At 40.6% G+C, this 18,033-nt stretch overlaps 1 protein-coding gene and 1 long non-coding RNA gene across 9 annotated transcripts in view; one reads left to right on the top strand and one right to left on the bottom strand.

Moving 5' to 3' along the window:
* LOC149918176 (uncharacterized) overlaps nt 1-13,228 on the top strand; it is a 281,148-nt gene extending 267,920 nt beyond the window's left edge. Inside the window, exons 5-6 of one of the 2 annotated variants that reach the window (XR_016466050.1) lie at nt 11,660-11,822; nt 12,275-13,228. The gene's annotated coding sequence lies outside the window, so the exon portion shown is untranslated. Of the gene's footprint in view, nt 1-11,659; nt 11,827-12,274 lie in introns of both variants that reach the window. The other variant, XR_016466051.1, reaches the window with a different exon arrangement.
* Nucleotides 1-18,033, bottom strand: part of LOC116231211 (uncharacterized) — a 126,148-nt gene that overhangs the window by 52,818 nt on the left and 55,297 nt on the right. Inside the window, exon 3 of one of the 7 annotated variants that reach the window (XR_016466054.1) lies at nt 1,078-1,144. The exons of the other annotated variants lie outside the window; for them this stretch is intronic. This is a non-coding gene — a long non-coding RNA (uncharacterized LOC116231211). The remainder of the gene's footprint in view (nt 1-1,077; nt 1,145-18,033) is intronic. 7 annotated transcript variants of the gene reach the window in all.

The raw sequence follows: 18,033 nt of genomic DNA, 5'->3' as shown, positions 1-18,033 counted from the left end.
GGAAAGAATAGAAAGAGAGGGCTGTAAGAGTTAAGGAATTTTCATTTTTTGCCATGCTTCTGGTGAGTTTTTAGATTGCCCTGTTCTGTGGTGGACTTCCAATAATGCACTTCCTACCCATTAAAGAAAAACCCTGCAACCAGTATTGCTGTAAACTGTTGCAACCAGTATATTGTAAACTTAGGTTTAAACTATTTTTTTAAAATTCTTAAAACATATAAAGGAATTTCAAAATGCTGCCATGTTTCACATGGCATTTTTAGCATGAGATGAGAAAGCAGACTAAAGGATGCCAGGAAAAATATTTCTATAAAGAGAAATTAATATCTCAGATCTCTGGTTCATCTGCATGGTCAATCTGGGAGAAAAAATAGTGATAAATAGAAATAACTATAAATAACCGTGATCTTCCACTTCCTGGTCAGCCTTGTTTCATTAGGCATAGAGGCTTTTGGTTGTTATTTTTTCATTTTACTAAGATGAAAGGTCATGTTGTTGTCCTGTCACTGTCACAGTATGGTGCATGTATGCCCCAGCAACGCATAGATCAGCATATACCAAAGTTCATTAAAAATACAGTAAATTACTACTAGCTTTGGATATCTTTTCAATTGACCCTCACCTCTGTAAGAGCCTTGAAATGTTTTCTGGTAAGCAAGACCTTTTTGATGTGTCGGCAAAGACAGTTGTGTCCCCCTTTCACTAAGACTAAGAGTGGTTTCAGATGTTATCATCTTCATATCCTGCTTTGTTCTGTCCCAGTAGATCTGGGATCCATTTGGAGCCCTGCACTTAGTCATTACATTAGTCATAGACAAAAACATTCTGTTCCTGTTAGCCGTCCAAACACTAAATCCCAGCCCTGGAGGATATGCAATAAATACAACACAATTGTGCACCAAGAAAGCTGGCTGGGCTGGGTAATGCAGGAAGTGCATTGTGCGATTAATAAACACACATTAAATGCTTTTTAATAGTAAACTTAAGAAGCTTCAGAATCTATACAACCTCTCTTAAGTTCTCAAGCGTGACCTTCAGTGGCATTAAAATACAGAAATGCACTGAATAGTATTTTACCTCAAACTGGCACTGGGAAACAATGCATGTGTCATTCCTCAGTCAGCTGTGTTGACGCTCATTTATGCTAGGCAAATGGAAAAGAAAATAATGATACCAATTGCTATATTTTACTTTAACAACTGTGTTTTACAGAAAGGCAGGCACAGCCTAATGCAGTCTTGTGCTTGGACCATGTACAAACATTGAGTGCTTTTTTCACTTCTAAGATTTTTGACAAATATCTTTATGCATTGTTTTAAAATAAAGGATAAGCGTTGTGCTAAGCTCTGTGTAAGGCAATCAAATTAAATACTATCCATACAAATCTGAGGAAAATATGAAAAGTCAACAATGCCTCCATCAGAGAATTGTTGCAACACTCTTCTGTTATAATTATTACAATGTTATAATATTTCCTTAGCAACAGTCTATGGTTTGTTTATGCTAAGTAAATTTTAAGAAGTTGACACTGTGGATAATAGAGTTGGATGCTTGTTAAACTGCAAGTAAAATTTAATCCCATTTCATTTCATAAATGACATTTGATTTAGTGTGCCCAGCATGTCATATGTGAGAGGAGAGTCACCCTGATACAAGAGCTGAACTGACTGAGAAAAATGACAAAACAACAGACACAATTATTCTTTCTTTCAGTTAGGATGATAATAATTCAGTTAGAAAAGGATGTGACTATTCCTGTCTAGCACAGGCTTGAAGAATGTGACTTTCCCAAGGTCACCCAACAGAAGAACGACTTGCACCCTAATTGCAAAGGATACTATCCAATGCCCTCCCGATTAGATCACAGAGGAGGTGCTTCATTTCAGCACAGCCTTTTGTTTGTAGCAATGAATGCACACTCCATCTTCTCACATTAATGCAGCATGCTTTCTGTTTGCATTTTCCTTTTAACTCCGAAGTACCTCATTCCAGACCCTATTGTGACCTACATATTAGAGAATAAGTAGTTCAGTATGCACTTACCATTATCCACTTTGCCTCTCTTTGCACTCATGTTCACAACACTTAGATTTTTTAGCACCTAAGCATTTACAAAACAATTTATTTCACTGCTGAAGTTACCGTGAGAGCTGGAGCAACCCCATTACAGCCCTGGGGTCTTCAGCAGGGCCCTAGGTCCCTGGTAGCTGGAGTATGATGCTGTGAACACTGGGACTTCTATAGCTAGGAATGATCTTGTGTACGCCTCAGAACTGAAACTTCCTCTAACTTAGCCAAAAATCTATTCACCTAGGTTTCTAGGGTTGTTCATCTGTTAAAATGTAAAGGCTGGGTTTTATCTATGCATCACTAAAATCAAGATACCATTGTAAGACTTTATGCTATTACAAGCAGAGCTAAGACTTTGCTGTGGTATCAATCACATCATGGTCTGCTCCTCTGCCTTCTCATCTGGAACTACAGTACAGTGCTGAGAGGTTTACATGGTGGCCTCAATAACAATCAGTCGCTTCTTTCTGCCTGGGAGCCATCAGATCTGTTTTGCATTCAGTCTATGCTGGAAGAAATTATGGCTCTGTGAATATTATTCTTCTTACATATTCTTACATATTTATTATAATAGTTCTTAGAACTATTATAAAGCACTTTAAAGTTTTTATATGCTTTAGCCAATCCTGTTCTCTGACTTGGCAACCGCACCTCCTACATTCCCTTTCCCTTCCCCATCCCCTGCCCCTAAATAAAAAAAAATATTGATTTAATCCAGAAGACTGATGCTGAGGGCACCAGTAAATGTGTTTGTGATTCTCCGTTCTCTGGCTCAGTCTGAGGCTGTCTCCATATCCTCAGATAAAGTCAATGTCACTGATTTCATTGATTCAAAAAGGTTTGGATCCAGCCTTTTTCACCATCATGGGGAATCTTTTCACCCCCTCTGCTCACTTCACACTTTTGTAGAACATGGATGGCAACAGGAATCAGACTTCAAGCTCCTTGCCTGAGAGCTGTCCTACCACTAACTACATGTTGTTATAATAACAGATAAGCAAATAGTTAATCATCTAGCCACTGTAACTACAGGTTAAAAAGAAGTAATATTTTTTTTATATTCACTGTTGCTTAAAGTACTCAAAATTAAAACATGAAATATCTGATGATGAATGACATGTTTATGTGTTTGCTTCCCATTCACATATTCCTAATATGAATAAATACTTTCTCACCACAGAAATGAAGGAAGCAGAGCAAGGTTTCAAAGGACAGGACAAAAGTTTGCATAAGGGCTTCTCTGCAATTTTTGGGATTGAATGTGAAGAAGGAGCCATTCTCCTGGCTCTGCTAAGCCAATCGTGCTTGGTCTCAGTTTTGTGGCTGGGCAGGTGGTTGGGTTGTGGAGCCTTTGAAGTCTTCTCACTGTTCCTGAAGAAGGTTTGAAGCCATGCTTGCTGGTCAATGTGTGGGAAGGCTGGGATTGAAAGAGCTTTGCTGCTGGGAGGATCTCTGCTTGCTTCACATCCCACTCTTCCACAGGCCTCTGCCTGCTTACTGCATCCTCTAGATTCACCTGTTCATTTGTTCCACAGTACAGAGCTCTCCAAGACTGATGCCAAGCCACAGGCAAGCTGTGAGATGGCTAGTGGAGGAGAAGAGCTGCCAGATTTTGAGATGATGTTCTTTTTGCAGGGGGCAGCAGTGTCATGGTGGGAAACGATTGCCTATCTGCATGTTTGGAAGGTCGTGTTAACAGCTTGTGGCTCTGATCACATTTTCATCCATGCCCCTTCCCCTCCTCCTCACTCTATTTCTGCTGGATGCTTCAAGGAAAATAAAATTTATGGAAGTAGTTCCAAGAGCTGTTTTCTGCCCTGGTGCTAGTTGGTGCACGCTCGGGCTCAGCCCTCCCTTCTCCTTGCTGCCCAGCTCCACTCACTCCCTTTATACAACAGATAGATCATGTTACCTTCACCAGCTCCTCCTTCTGGGCCCCAGTGCTGGGGAGCACAGACTTGGAAGTGCCAGGTACTTGCAACTCCCTGCTCTTGCACCTCCTTTATCTGATAAACGTTCCTTGGTTTCCACCCTGGGAAAAAGCTTGAGTCTCAACAGTACTCTGTGACAAAGAAGGAATGATTCTAATTTCCTATGTATGAACGCGTCGTGAGAGAAAGGCAGGATCCTTTTGCTCTTTCCCTTTTTTAGCAAGCCACAAAAGCATCTAGCCTTTATGGATGGCAAAACTCATTTTTCCAGGACTGCCGACTTTGCTCTAGCTTTTTAAGCTTTAGCAGGAATGGCCCATCCTTCTCCTTTTTGCTCTGAGCTCTTACATCGTTAGCTCCTGCATTTTCTTTCTCCCTGCAGAGTTTTCAGACTGTAGTATTGCTTCTTTTAATCTCTTAATAAGATTGCAAAAAGAGTGAAAGAATTACAGAATCATAGAATGACTTGGGTTAGAAGGGACCTCAAATATCACCCAGTTACAACCTCCTTGCCATGTGCAGGGTTGCCAGCCACTATACCAATCTTGCCTTGAATACCTCCAGAGAGCAAGCATCCACAACTTCTCTAGGCAGCATGTGCCCGTGCCTCCTACCTTCTCCATGAAAAACTTCCCCCTGACATCTCATCCAAATCTTCCCTCCTTTAGTTTAAAAGCTTTTCTCCTTGTCCTATCACTATTTATCCATGTAAAAAACTGATTTCCCTTCTGCTTATAATCTCCCTTCAAATATTGGAAGCCATAATGAGGTCTCCTCTCCAAGGCTCCACCTTCTCTTCTCTTGGCTGAACAAACCCACATCTCTCAGCCTGTCTTTGCAGAAATGCTCCAACCCTCCAAGCATCTTCATGGCTCTCATCTGACCCTCTCCAAAAGCTCCACAAAAATCCCTGAACTGATTGGTGGAGTTCAAAAACCTTAGAGTGTCAGAGGGTATGCAGCAAACTTCCTACTGTGGACTTCGGGAAAGCAAACTTCGAACTCTTCAGGGAACTCGTTGACAGGGTGACGTGGTAGAGAGCCCTAGAGGGAAGAAGGGCCCAAGGAAGCTGGTTGGTATTCAAGGACCATCTCCTCCAAGGCCTGAAGCAGTGCATCCTGAGAAAAAGGAAGGCAGGCAAGAATGCCAGGATGTTTCTGTGGGTCAACAAGGAGCTCCCATACTTAAAATCAAAAAGGAAGTCTATAGGGAGTGGAAGCAGGAACAGATTACCTGGGAGGACTACAAAGCCAGGGATCAGGTTAGGAAAGCTAAAACCCAGACAGAATTAAATCCAGCCAGGGACATAAAGAGGAACAAGAAGAAATTCTACAGGTATATCAGTGAAAAAAGATCAGGGAGGATGTTGGCCCTCTCCAAAAGGAAACTGGAGACCTGGTCACGTGGGATATGGAGAAATCTGAGGTGCTCAATTACTTTCTGAGGGTGCCTTGAAGACCTAAAACTGGTACAGCAGTGCCAGTGAACAGGAGCCCAGTGATCTTCATGCTATTATATTATAAGGATTACCCAGCTGATGGTTAAAGAAGCAATATAAAAACAAGTCCATCTTTAAGCCCTGCTTCTTGGCCTTCCACCACAATGATGTCTCACCTAAAATATAGCCAGTGACTCATCCTGCAATTATTACTGCTGTCATTCTGGTCCAAATTGCTTGGAGGAAGGGAAGTGCTGATAGAGATGCAGTAGAAGATTAAAATAACTATGTCTGTGATGCTTTACAAAAGCTTTGCTGTAAGGAACCTGCGTTCCTCATGATAACTTTATTTTGAATTCATTGTGCAACACATTCTTGTCTCTGGAAACAGGAATCAGAAGAATCATTAGAGCTGGAGAATATTTTCCTTAAAGAAATGTTGTCAGGTCAAGTCATGCTTTTATATTACTGTTTGTAAAACAAGATGTTTACACACCTCTAAACCTGCCACATCTATTTTTTTATCTGATGAAAGTCGCCTTTGGAGAACTAGGTGAAAATGATTTTTTGGCACTGGAAACAACGTGAGCAGCAAAGGCCAAGAAGAAGGAAGTGCTTCCCTCTCCATCTGCCCTTTACCAGGTGCCAGCACCCCAAACCTGGCAGTGAGCCCCACCAGCAGCAAAGCTGCATGCACAACAGGGAGCCACACATTCCATCCCAGCAGCTCTATCTGTGGTCATCCTGTGTCTTGGGGTTACAGCTTCTGTCATCTTGGGGTTGAGGCAGTATGAGGTGACACATGGATGCCTTGCCAGCATAAATCACACATCTGTTCTCAGCTCCTTGGAAATGCCCAAACCTTTGTCTAGTGCTAATGATTTAGATACTCCAGATGATAAATAAAAGTGCTAAGAACTTGCCCTGCTGTATATTCCTCCTCTGAGGGCAGCTTGCCAACTGTTTTATCTAGATTATCATCTCTGAAGGAAAGTATTTATAACTTGGCAGTCCTGGTCAATGTGTTTAGACAATTCAGTCATTGAGTGCCCCTGAGGAAGAAAGAAAACTAAAACAAACAAAAAAAATGAAGGTGGAGGGATGCAAGGGGAATGCAAATCCCATTTGATGGACTGTGACTTTAAACAAAGCCCTGCCTCTACGGCCCAGGGTGAATTCATGGGGATCGATGCTTTCCTGTCTTCAAAGTATTTTGCCTTCCAAAGGCAAAGGAAAGCAAGCTTCCTGGATAAACAGAATAAATTAAGTGCTCAAACCATAAACAGGAAAACTGGAAGCCAAGCAGAATCTCTGCACTTCTGCTTTCCTCACTGCAGGACTGGCAAAGTCGACATTAGATATTATTATTCCAGAGTGCGTGCTCCTGCCCACCCCCACCAAAACAAAACATACCTTCAGATAAAGACAGACTTACTCGCAAGCCTAGGCACACTGTTTAATTAAGAGTTTCTAAGTGGAAACCACACACCATTTCCCCAAATTAAGGTCGCTACATACAAATCCTCCAGTCTGTCTTCAGACAACATTTCATGGCCAGCTCTCTCCCTCCCAGCCTCCATCTCCTGAACTTCCATCCCCAAGCAAGGGAGCCAGTGGCCATTTGGCTGCAGGGCCCTGCAGCTCCTCCACAGGTCTCCCAAGGTGGGGAGCAGGGGGAGGCAGTGGATGTGATATAGGGCTGAGAGTGCTGCTCCTCTCCCAGCCCAACTTGTGAAATCTGTGTCTCATATATACAAGCCATTTCCTCACTGAAACAACTGTGTGTAATTTGGCTCATTCATTTAACCACTGAATTAAAGGAAAAAACAGACATGCTGTGGGGTGCAGGAATTATTATTGATGACATGCATCATATCTGAAGCAGCAGGGCAGAATGACAACATACAATAAAAAAGAAATTACCTCTGACACACTCTTTGCTTTCTTTAATGGAGTATCATTTCTGGTCCAAATTATGTGAGGACGTCAATTGCTATTTGACAGTACCTGGAAAAGATGTCCTTAAAAATTTGCCAGTTTTGTCTCCGATAAATAGATTTGCTTTCTTCAGTATTCCCTACACTTCTTTGTATTTACTTTAGAGAACACTCTTTGCAGTGAGGCAATGATATTCAGCTTTCAAGCAACTGGCAGATTTTATAGAATCATGTTTTCATGCTCAAATGGTAAATCTGGCATGGCCAAGGAAAATGTGGATAGGGGCTGCATAAGACAGCTTTACAGCATTAAAACTTGAGAGAAATTATTATGCAAGTCACTTTTGATGAAATCATAATTAAGCCTTATTCAGGTTTGAAAGTTTAAACTTACAATATATTTCACTCCCTATTTTTCACTTTTATGAACCTCTGGCAGTTTCTGCATCCATCTAGGACACAAAGCAAAGTGGCTATAAGTGCTATAAAGAAAATTAAGGGAGATGCATACACTTTCAGGAGTGTATGCTGATGTCTTAGGAGAAATCTTTTCTTGACACACAGTTCTACACTCTATTTATCCGGCTGAAGATGATGAAGTATAAACTAAGAAGCTGCAATGTTCTGGGGAGTTCATTCCAAGTGAAACCCTTTTTCATGCAAGGGACAGAAGATGCTGAAGGTTCAATTGTGTTTTCCCTGAAGAACACTTGCCTTTAATTAGGACACAAGAGAGACCAGAGAGCTCCCATCTGGGGCAAAGACCAGAAAAAAATGGAGCACGTTTCTTCAGAGCAAAAACATTATGCACTTGTGTGCATAGTGATCAAATATTCCTGTATTATGTTCTCCAGTTTCTCTGCACTATGCAAGCCAAAAGAGTGAGTTGGCTGGAATAGGAAGGACTGCGTTGACATCATTGCTTATAAACTTGTTTGTATCTCAAACATCACTGAGAAAGATCTACTTGCTTTGCTAATGTAGAATATTTTTGCAATATCATTCCTTGTATCAATAGAATACACTACTACAAATACCTAACAATTACAATTTTCCAGGCCCTAGATGTCACACTAGGTAACTGTAAGAACTGAGCCAAGGTCTCTTGCAAAGGAGAAGACCAGGAAAAGGATCATGGAAAAAATTTTCCACTATCAGACATAAAGAACTGTCTGGTGTTCAACAACTATCTGCACTTTGTGAAAAACCTAAGGCTGTTTGCATGCACACAATAGTTGTGAAATAGCTCAAAGAGAACTATACCTCTGTGTCCTACCTAGACCTCTAATCTCAGTGCATATAGAAAAGTTGATCCTTTTCTATGCTCACTACTCCCTTCTTCCCCTCTCATATAGAGAGTAGAAACTCCACTTTAGGCTTGAAGCAGTGTGATTATACACTTGTTTGGAATTTTGGCCAATATGTTCATAAATACCATGAATATCAAAGAATGCAAAATATTGTATGATGGCAATACCCATTACCTCCAGCACTAGCAAGAGTTATACTACATAAACATTAATGTGATAGAAAAAAATCAATTAATTTAGATAATAAAGATAAACAAAATAATCTAAAACCACACATCCTTAAAAGAGCTTATTTTTTCCTACAGGTCCTGGGACAAAACAAACATAAAAATAAAACAACAAACCCCAAATAAACATCCCCAGATTTCAAGAGCAGAGACACAATTTTTAGATCATTTAAGTATATAAATTGTTGAAGTAGAAATATATTTAAGTATATAAGGTGAAGTAGAAATACTAAGTCAAAGCTTAAATCAGTGACTGAACACTAGGCAAGAAGGCAGGGCCAACCCACAGAAGCTCAGGTGCACGCAATGTATCTGAATGACCAGAAGGAGCCAGGATCCACCCCTTCCCAGATCTCATTTAAAGGTTGGCAGTGGGTTAGGCTATCTTACTGCAGATCCCTGTCTACTGGAGGTCTTTTAAAGGTTAGCAGTTTTTCTCCCTTTGTTTCTGTATCTACAGCTGCTGTATTTGGGCTTGTTTTCATTTGCTATAGCCTAAGATTGTGCTGCTCTGCTATTATTACTGTACTTTCATCACATTATAGTGTTCCAATAGGCTATAAGAGCATACTAAAAAGAGTAGATTTTTTCTGTTCCTGTTACAAAAAAGAAGTGATGGGGATGAAGGCCCTGAGTCAAGGGGTACTTAGCAATGAACCTCTGAATTGGGATGGCATTAGCCATCATAAACTGAAAGCTAAAGAGATGCTAACCTTCCTGTTTGCTCCTCACATAGGGAAAAAAAAAAAGGTGAAGGTGATCTATCTTACCTGTTTATTCAAGCAAGAAATGGGATAATCAAGAGGAAAAAAAAAATCACAAGTTTGTTTATGAAATGAAACTATAGGATGATAGCAGAATAAACTTTCTCTTAGGATTAAGAACACAACAACAACTTCAGGTTAGAGACCTTCTCAACACTCACTGTGCTAAAATAGATAGTACTTTCCAATCCTCATTTCTTAGAGTAAATTTGAGCTCAGGAGGAACCACCAACTATGAGAACAAAATCAGCCTCCCTAGAGAAGCAGCATCTGGAGATAACTTTATATGTGGTAAAATATTTTCAGTCTTGTTCAGGGGAGAGTGTTCTGTCAGTTAAAGTGCCAGACTTCTCATTTCTAGGCCATGTGAAAATTGAAGAGTTGAGAGACAGAAGGATGTAAGTAGCTTTGTGGATGCACGCCAGGAACTCAGCCTTCAAAATGAGGCCTAGCAGGTGGCAACACTGCCTACCCCCTAAGCTACAGAGAGGCTGGAACTATATGATCTTCTAAGATCATTTCCACCCAACTCAAGACATTCTATGAGTCTATGATATTTTTTTCTCACCAACAACAGTTCAACAGATCACCTGTGATATTTCACCATCACAAATAACTGAATTCAACTGGTGCTTGCTAATTTTAAGTACGTGTGCAATGTCATGTGGTGGGCATCCTTGCTTGAGACTAGGCATGTGCCATGGTCTTCAAGACTCAAAAGCAGATCTTAAGTCCTAAAAATCATGCAGAACAGAAAGTGTGGAACTAGGCACTTCCAGTGTCTCAGTTATTGAAGCAGTGTCCAAACCCTCCATCTGGTTTAGGTTATCTGAAAATAGTTCAGCACACTATATTATTGAGACAGATAGTTATGTATGTTAATAAGGAATTTAAGCAATATGATTTATAAGATGCAAATATGCACTCCTCTGGTTTCCCAGCTAAATCCTAGGAATGCATTGCTTGGAATTTCACAGAGCAGTCACAGAACCCCAGCATTTGCATTTTATTCATTCTTGGGAAAACACAGTACTGAAGTCGTTGTAACTCCCTCTTCAGAGAAGACTTTACTACGTAGGTATGATTCAATAGAAATAACATCATGTCACATAATAAAACAAACAAATGCAGAGACACATTTGCACTTTATTAGTCTTAGTCTTTTGTGCATACTTTACACAAAGTACAAAAATGAAGACCAAAAACAACTAGTGGAGTGAGAAAACCAGATTAATAAAGATTTTGCTAATAAAATTGGGGCCAGGCCACTCAGTTCCAGGTTGAGTTTAATTCTCAGACTTATTACCTCATGTAATCATGGTAGTGTTGGTGCTCTATCTTAGAAACAAAACCCTTGACCGCTGCTAGAGTGAAGGTATCTAAATTAGATTGTCTTCTAGCTGGAAAATACAGAAGAGTGGAAGTAACCATCCCAAAAGTAAACTTCATTGTAAACTTATGCTGAAACTATATGCCTTTCACTATTCTTCTACTATCAAAATCAAGTCTATGGGAATTTTGCTGAAGAGTGTATCAGTTGTCTTTGTAACATTAGCAACTGCTATTAAAGATAATAGGTAAGAAGTGGTAACAGGGAGAAGGTGGTATCTTGGACTGACATCTTTACTGGCGGGGTGATGGAGCAGTTTATGAAACTTTTCTAGTGGTGTACTCCCCCAAAAAATCAAGATTGTATCCAGGGTATTTTGCCAAGGCTGTTAGAATCTTCCCCTTCAGCCTCTCCAGCAGGAGTCTATGACACAAGAGCTTTATGGGGGGGGTTGCACTCTTGCATCAGCAGATGTGCATTGAGCTACTCATACAGGCCCCTCTATGACCCCAGCACAGTGCATTCTGGGAGTATCCTGAGAGGTGGGAAGAGAGGCTGTCTGCTGTGGGGACTGACCTCCTGCTAACAATGGCAAGGATGAGGGAAACCACTGCATAGCAAGAGCCAGAAAAAGCCTTCCTTTCGTTCACAGGTTTGCTCCGACAGTTCATAGATCTGCCAAGCTGAAAGGACACCATCTCCGATGGAAGCCTGTAGCCCATTTCTTCTGCCCCAGTACACAGATGGAGATTTGTCCATTTCCTCTAGAGTAAATCAATATGGCTGTGCTACCATTGATGAAGAAGCATTCTGGCGTATGTATGTCATTAAAATTAATGTACTTGTCTGAGTCTGGAGTAAATTTTATTCAAAAAAGTAAGGAAAACCTGCTTTCCTGATGGTACACGCTCTCTCTTGCAGGCCATATTGTTTGCATTTTCTGTAGCCTCCAAGTGATAAAAGGAATGTGGTGATCTGTCTGTTGCCTCTCTGCCAACCTGCCAGATCAGCTGGTTCTGCAGATCGGCAGCCACAGAGAGTTTCAAAGACAACTTCCAAGCCATAAATATGAGATACAGGGCACTGTATAAAGCAAAACCAGATATTTCTCAGCCTAAAGCCACCCGTGAAGTGTCAGTCTACGGGAATCAATTCACACGTGTTTTAATCAACTTGTAACTTACACTGGATATATGGGAATAGTTAAATTTACAGAGCTTGGAGTCTGGCCCATTAAACTCTGTCTATACTGTTTTTATACTCCTAGAAGCCTGTGTTCAAATTTGCCTCAAGTCACGACTGAAATGAATTCTCCAAGTTCCAGAGAAGTGTGCAGCACAGACCTATCACCAAACCCAGAGCCAAAATTTCCCCATGCAATGGGATGCTGATGGAGCAAGGTGCCGGAGCAGAGAGGTAATGTGGCACTGCCTGGCTCTGGTTTAAGCCACTAGTTGCATGCCTTCAGGAGAACAAGCCTCACCAAAAGCGCATGAACAGAAACATGCATCATGGTAATTGGTGGAGGTGAGACCCAGATGTTTTAATGAAGTGATCTCCATTACTGGCTGCTAATTTGGACATTTTCTGAGCGTCCGCTATTCTTATCAATAGGGTAGGGCTTTCTGGTTCATTTTTTCTGTGTTCTCTTGGAGCACGTTTAGCTGATAGCATCAGTGTCTGTTTCGTAGCAGTAAGAGCCCTGCCCATGCAGGTACTGTGGAAACTAGAGACAGGATTTTGCCAGTTGGGACAGGAATGTTTATTTGAATGTAAGGAGAGAACCAGATCTATGGCTGCTGTATCTGCCACAAGTCTCAGAAGGCATAAACTGACAGACTTGGAAATAGTACTGTGCCCACTGAAGCAGTGAAAAAAAGCAACAATAAAAACCCTTTTGAGAGCATGCACTTCTCATGCTGGAAACACATTTTTGGTTTCCAGAAAAGACGGCTGCAATGTGCATGCCTCAGGTTGCCCAATGACATGCAGACTTACATGCTGCATATCAACAGGGGAATTTGCAGAGGTAATTACTTCTATTATCTTGTTGCCTGGGCAACCACATAACACACACACACACGCACACACTCGGGCTTTAATGAATCACTGGGAGCCATGGGGCTCTCCAACATGGCAGGAGAGCAGACACAGAGCTCTCTCCAGAGCCTTCAGCTCTACAGGCCAAGCCAGGGAATGCAGAGGAACCAAGGGACTCCATCACTGCCCAGCATCCCCGCTTATACCTTTTCAAAGCTAGGGATGAAGAAGATGCTGTTTTTCTGCCCTTGACACATGCTTTTTCAAATGGCAGCTAGGTGGGTGATGCCTATAAACCTAAGAAAGGCATAGACTTTTTTTCCAACCAGATACATAGAGCTGTTGGAGCAGGTCCAGAGGAGGGCTACAAAGATGATCAAAGGGCTGGAGCACTTCTTCTATGAAGAAAGGCTGAGGGAGTTGAGCTTGTTTAGAGACGGTTCTGGAGAGATCTCATTTCAGCCTTCCAGTACTTGAAGGGAGCTTACAAGCAGGTGAGGGTTCAACATTTTATGTGGTCTGATAGTGATATAACAAAACATGCTTTTAAACTAAGAGAGGATAGATTTAGATTAGATGTTAGGAAGAAATCCTTTACTCAGAGTGTAGTGGGGCACTGCACAGGCTGCCTAGACAAGTTATGGGTGCCTCATCCCTGCAGGTGCCAAGGGTCAGGCTGGATGGGGCCTGTGGACAGCCTGATCCAGTGGGCAGCAACCAGTCCACAGCAGCTGGTTGGAATTAGGTCCTTTAAAGGTCTTTTCAAAAATAAACTTTTCTATGATCTAAGCAAGACTGATGTTCACTGTCTTTAATATATTAGTGGCATTGAGGGTACCACTGTAACAGTACTGGACTAGAACAAGTGTCACTGTGACAAAGAAGACTAATGTGGATTAGAGCAAAATTGAGACAACCTGAAAAACTTAATTGCAGCTTCTCAGGTACACAGACTATATATGAAAGCACTACTACCAAACCAAAACCTGGTTTGGATGCCAGCAGTAACAATCTGGAAAAGTGTCACTGAGTTACAGCAGTATTTCTGTGTACAGTCGAGAGCACCAGCTTACCAGAAACAGAGTTGTGTGTAAATAGTTGTACAGCCTTCAATGCACTGCCGTGCAGAGCCTACATAACTTATTTTGTGCATCTTAACAAAATAATGCAGAATATATGGCTTTCATATCCCTATATTGTATACATCTATATATATTCCTATACACCTAGGTAAAAAAAAATATTCTGCATAGGTTGGTTTTGATTGCCTTATCTTAGTTGCATAGCAACTGCAAACAACCAGAAGGAGCAACAAAAATGATCTGAAGTTCCTGGGAAAGTTTATATTAAGATGACAAGTAAGAAAAATGCACTGTGTGTTCACCCAAAGATTTGAGTAATAGAAATGAATAAAACAAGGCTTATGATAATGAAAACTGATCTGGAGCTCTTATTCATCTCTTTGTGCACTTTGACAAGGAGAGGACCTGAAAATAAAAGAAAAGCACACAGAGATCCGTTTTTGTACATAATCCCTTGCCATATGCAATCCTTGTACATATCACTGCAGCAGTATGCTCAGGTAATGGTGTTCTGGGAGCACCAGTATTTAGAATACTAAAACAATAGCTTGAATGGGAAACCAAATCTTATCAACTAACAGACCAAAGGAGAAAGGTTAGAAAGAAGTCTCACCAATGTTTCTTCTCTGACATGCAGCAGCAGACACACAGATATGATGAGGATTCAGGGTTAGATAAGTGGTCGTCCCATTAATTTGGTGATTTGCTCATGAGAACCTGTTCCCACTTCATTAAAACCCATAGCTTTTGAGAAATCCCATTTTTTTGCAGACAAGACATTAAAACAGTTGTATTGGGTACTCAAGTAATAAGTTCAGCCTGATTTAAAAGCTCTCTTTTAAGAACATATCTGATTACAAGAAATAAATGATTTATTTATCTACTTTATCTATTCCTCTTTCTGTCCCCCTGGCCCTCACTTTTTCTTGCCTAGCTTTACTTTATTTTTAAATTGGAGAAATTCCACATGGAGGGATTCAGTTCTATCTCTTTGCTTCATATGCACTTCCATGTCAGACACCATTTTGTCATACTATCCCTGTGCTGCCATCTGTCACACAGCAAGAAAATGTTACAGAATATTGGTAAGAGGGCTCAACTTCTGCTGCCATACCACCATCATCTGCCTCTGATGTCAGAGGCCAACATAATACAATAGGAAGCATTACTTTTGGAGCAGCCCTCACAGGTTTACAAGTTAACTGGAACAATTTGGATTGATGTCTTATTAATGCCACTGGCCTCTTTTTAGCAAGAGGGAAGAATTGCAGCTGGTGTGGCTGCATATATTTTCTATTAAGCTGGTAGAAGAGAAAGAGAGCTAGGAACACACCAGGTGCTGAGCAGCTAGAAATCTTGAAGATAACTACAGCATAGCATTTACAAAATAGTTACAAAAGTAACAATATTTCATCCTGTAATCACAACAAATTATTTTTAATCACAAACAGATGAGACTCATCATCAGTTTTCTAAAGTCAATCTAATGAGAACCCCAGCAACTCCCAGTTGAAGAATTACTTTAGAGGGCAAAGGAATACCTGTAGCTCAATTTACCTTGGCAGAAGCACCAACCCAGTGGGGATATCCAGAAGGAAATAAGGTCACAAATTGGCAGGGTGGCAGCTCTATTTACCAAGTTAAACATTATTTAGTTGTTGAAAATCTTCAACTTGAAAGCCAAATCAGTATCTTATAGACCAAACTATGAGTCTTCAACTTAAATGTTATTTCCATTTGAACATCTGGATATGAAACCTAGCCATTCCTCAGAGGCACACAGGCTGACAACTTAGAAGTTCTGAAAAAAATGTTTCTGAAATGCTAAATGGAATGAAAATACAAAATGGGATAGGTTTTTAACAAATGTCAGGAGCTACTAACGAGGTCCACAGCTCTGTACCCTGGCAAATAAAATGGGGGCATCTGGGACATATCAAGAATGAAGGCAAACATTTGCCATGTTAGGGATGCCACTGGGTAACCAAGGAAAGGGGTGTGTAGAGCTGACTGTGCTACATCAAAAACTGATTAGAGGGTACACAAAAACAACACAAGGATGGACATGCATGGCATCATTTTCTGCAGCAGCTGAAACCTAGTGATAAAGGGTAAAGTCTAAGTGAGATTTGTGTATGACTCTTCTATCACTTGATCAGTCTATGTACCCAGCTAATTCCTGACATGTTAAGACATTATCTAATGCATACTTCAGCTGTTTCTGAATGTTACTTCAATCCACAGGTTCCCAGAAATATTAACGCCATATTGAACCAATATTGGAACTCCTGACTTTGTAGCTGATTATTTCTTGAAGGGAAAAATAGCTATTTCAGTAAACCAACTCATTCCCTCTCTCTGCAGAGAGTTTGAGAGTTACTTCATCATCTCTTACTACCACAATATTACTAGAAAATATGGCTTCTTGTTCAGTTGCTGTTGCCAAACATTGATTCCAAACCTTTTAATGGCAGTATCACAAAATAGGACTTTTTTTTTCCCTGCTGTCTATATTTCATTTAAAAAAACAACAACATAGAAATGGGAAAGAGAAATAAGGTGAAAAAGTGTAATTCAAGTATCATTCCTTCCTTCTCCAAGACAGTGTAGATTCTCTGACTTACTGTTAAGCTGTTAAGTACACATAACCTTAATGTGTGATTAGATGGAAGATCTTCCAGACCTTCTCAATGGAAGGTGTTGGAAATAATAGGTAGATCTTGAATTTCTATTCTGTAACTAGAACTTGATTTCACTAGTAACTATTTCTTTTTAAGAGCGAGGTTTTCTTCATCAAGAAAACATTTTCAAGTCTTCCTGATTTGTGTAGAGCAGTTTCTTCCCTGCTCTTTGTGCAGATAAAAACATCCAGCTCAGTTGGCATCAAGATGTATACGGCACTGGCAATTCTACTGTGTACCGGATGCGATGGTCAGGATTTTGATGGATTTAAGCTGTCACTATCAATCTGTGCTAGTGAAAGACCTGCTTTCCACAAACAGGCTGTTTGGAAATTCTTTCCTTTCCTAGAGTGGCTTCTTGTGATTGTGGGAAAGTAATTTTTTTGTTTTCTGATCTCAATGTGAAAATATTTCAGACGCTCTGAGCAATCCACCATATTGGGTTAGATGAACAAACAGCAGGAAGTAGCTCATATTCAGAGGAGAACAAGAGGGAAAAAAATGAATTACTGGAACTGTGCTGGCCACTTCAGTAGGAACACCACTAATCTAATGAAAATATTGACATTTATGGGAATCCACAGACAGAGTTATACATTCTTGTGGTCTGTGCTACTGTATCACTTTTCATAATGTTTTGTTTCTGTTTACCTTCCAAAACAAACTACTGTAACTAATAAATTTACAATAATTAAGAAGGAGACAGCCAAGTCTGAGAAGAAAACGGCCTCCAAAATTCACACTTTTCCCAGCTGGATTGCTTAATTGGGCTGGGGAGATATTTTCTGTCTCTAATGAGATAGAAGAGCTGGGAGAAATGAGTGGGGGCCTAATTTTCTCTGATATAAACTTCCTGAAAAACAAAATGCTTACACAAGAGATTCATTTAACACATTAACCCTTGCTAATAATCCAATGAGCAGCTAAATAACCAGAACTGATGTATTTGTACATATGTATAAATATGTAAGTATGTATTTGTGCATGAGACTGTCATATAGGACATTCTGGTCCTTTCTGAAGCTGAAAGTTGTGATTGGTGTCCTGAACTGCTCGGATAAAGTACCTACCACTGGGACAATCTCTCTTTGGGCCTCAAAGCAGATGTTATGGTCTGTTATTGACAGGAGCTGGTGGCGCACAGATCATGCCTGGGAGGAAGGGGAGACAGCTTTCTAAGCAAAAGGTTTATTCTGCAACTGAACATTGCCTCCAACCTGAGG

The sequence above is a fragment of the Phasianus colchicus genome, chromosome 4 (genome assembly GCF_987193195.1).
Source record: "Phasianus colchicus chromosome 4, bPhaCol1.hap1.1, whole genome shotgun sequence".
NCBI classification, from domain to species: domain Eukaryota; kingdom Metazoa; phylum Chordata; class Aves; order Galliformes; family Phasianidae; genus Phasianus; species Phasianus colchicus.
Note: the sequence above shows the minus strand (reverse complement) of the source record. Positions and strands in the feature narration are given on the sequence as shown.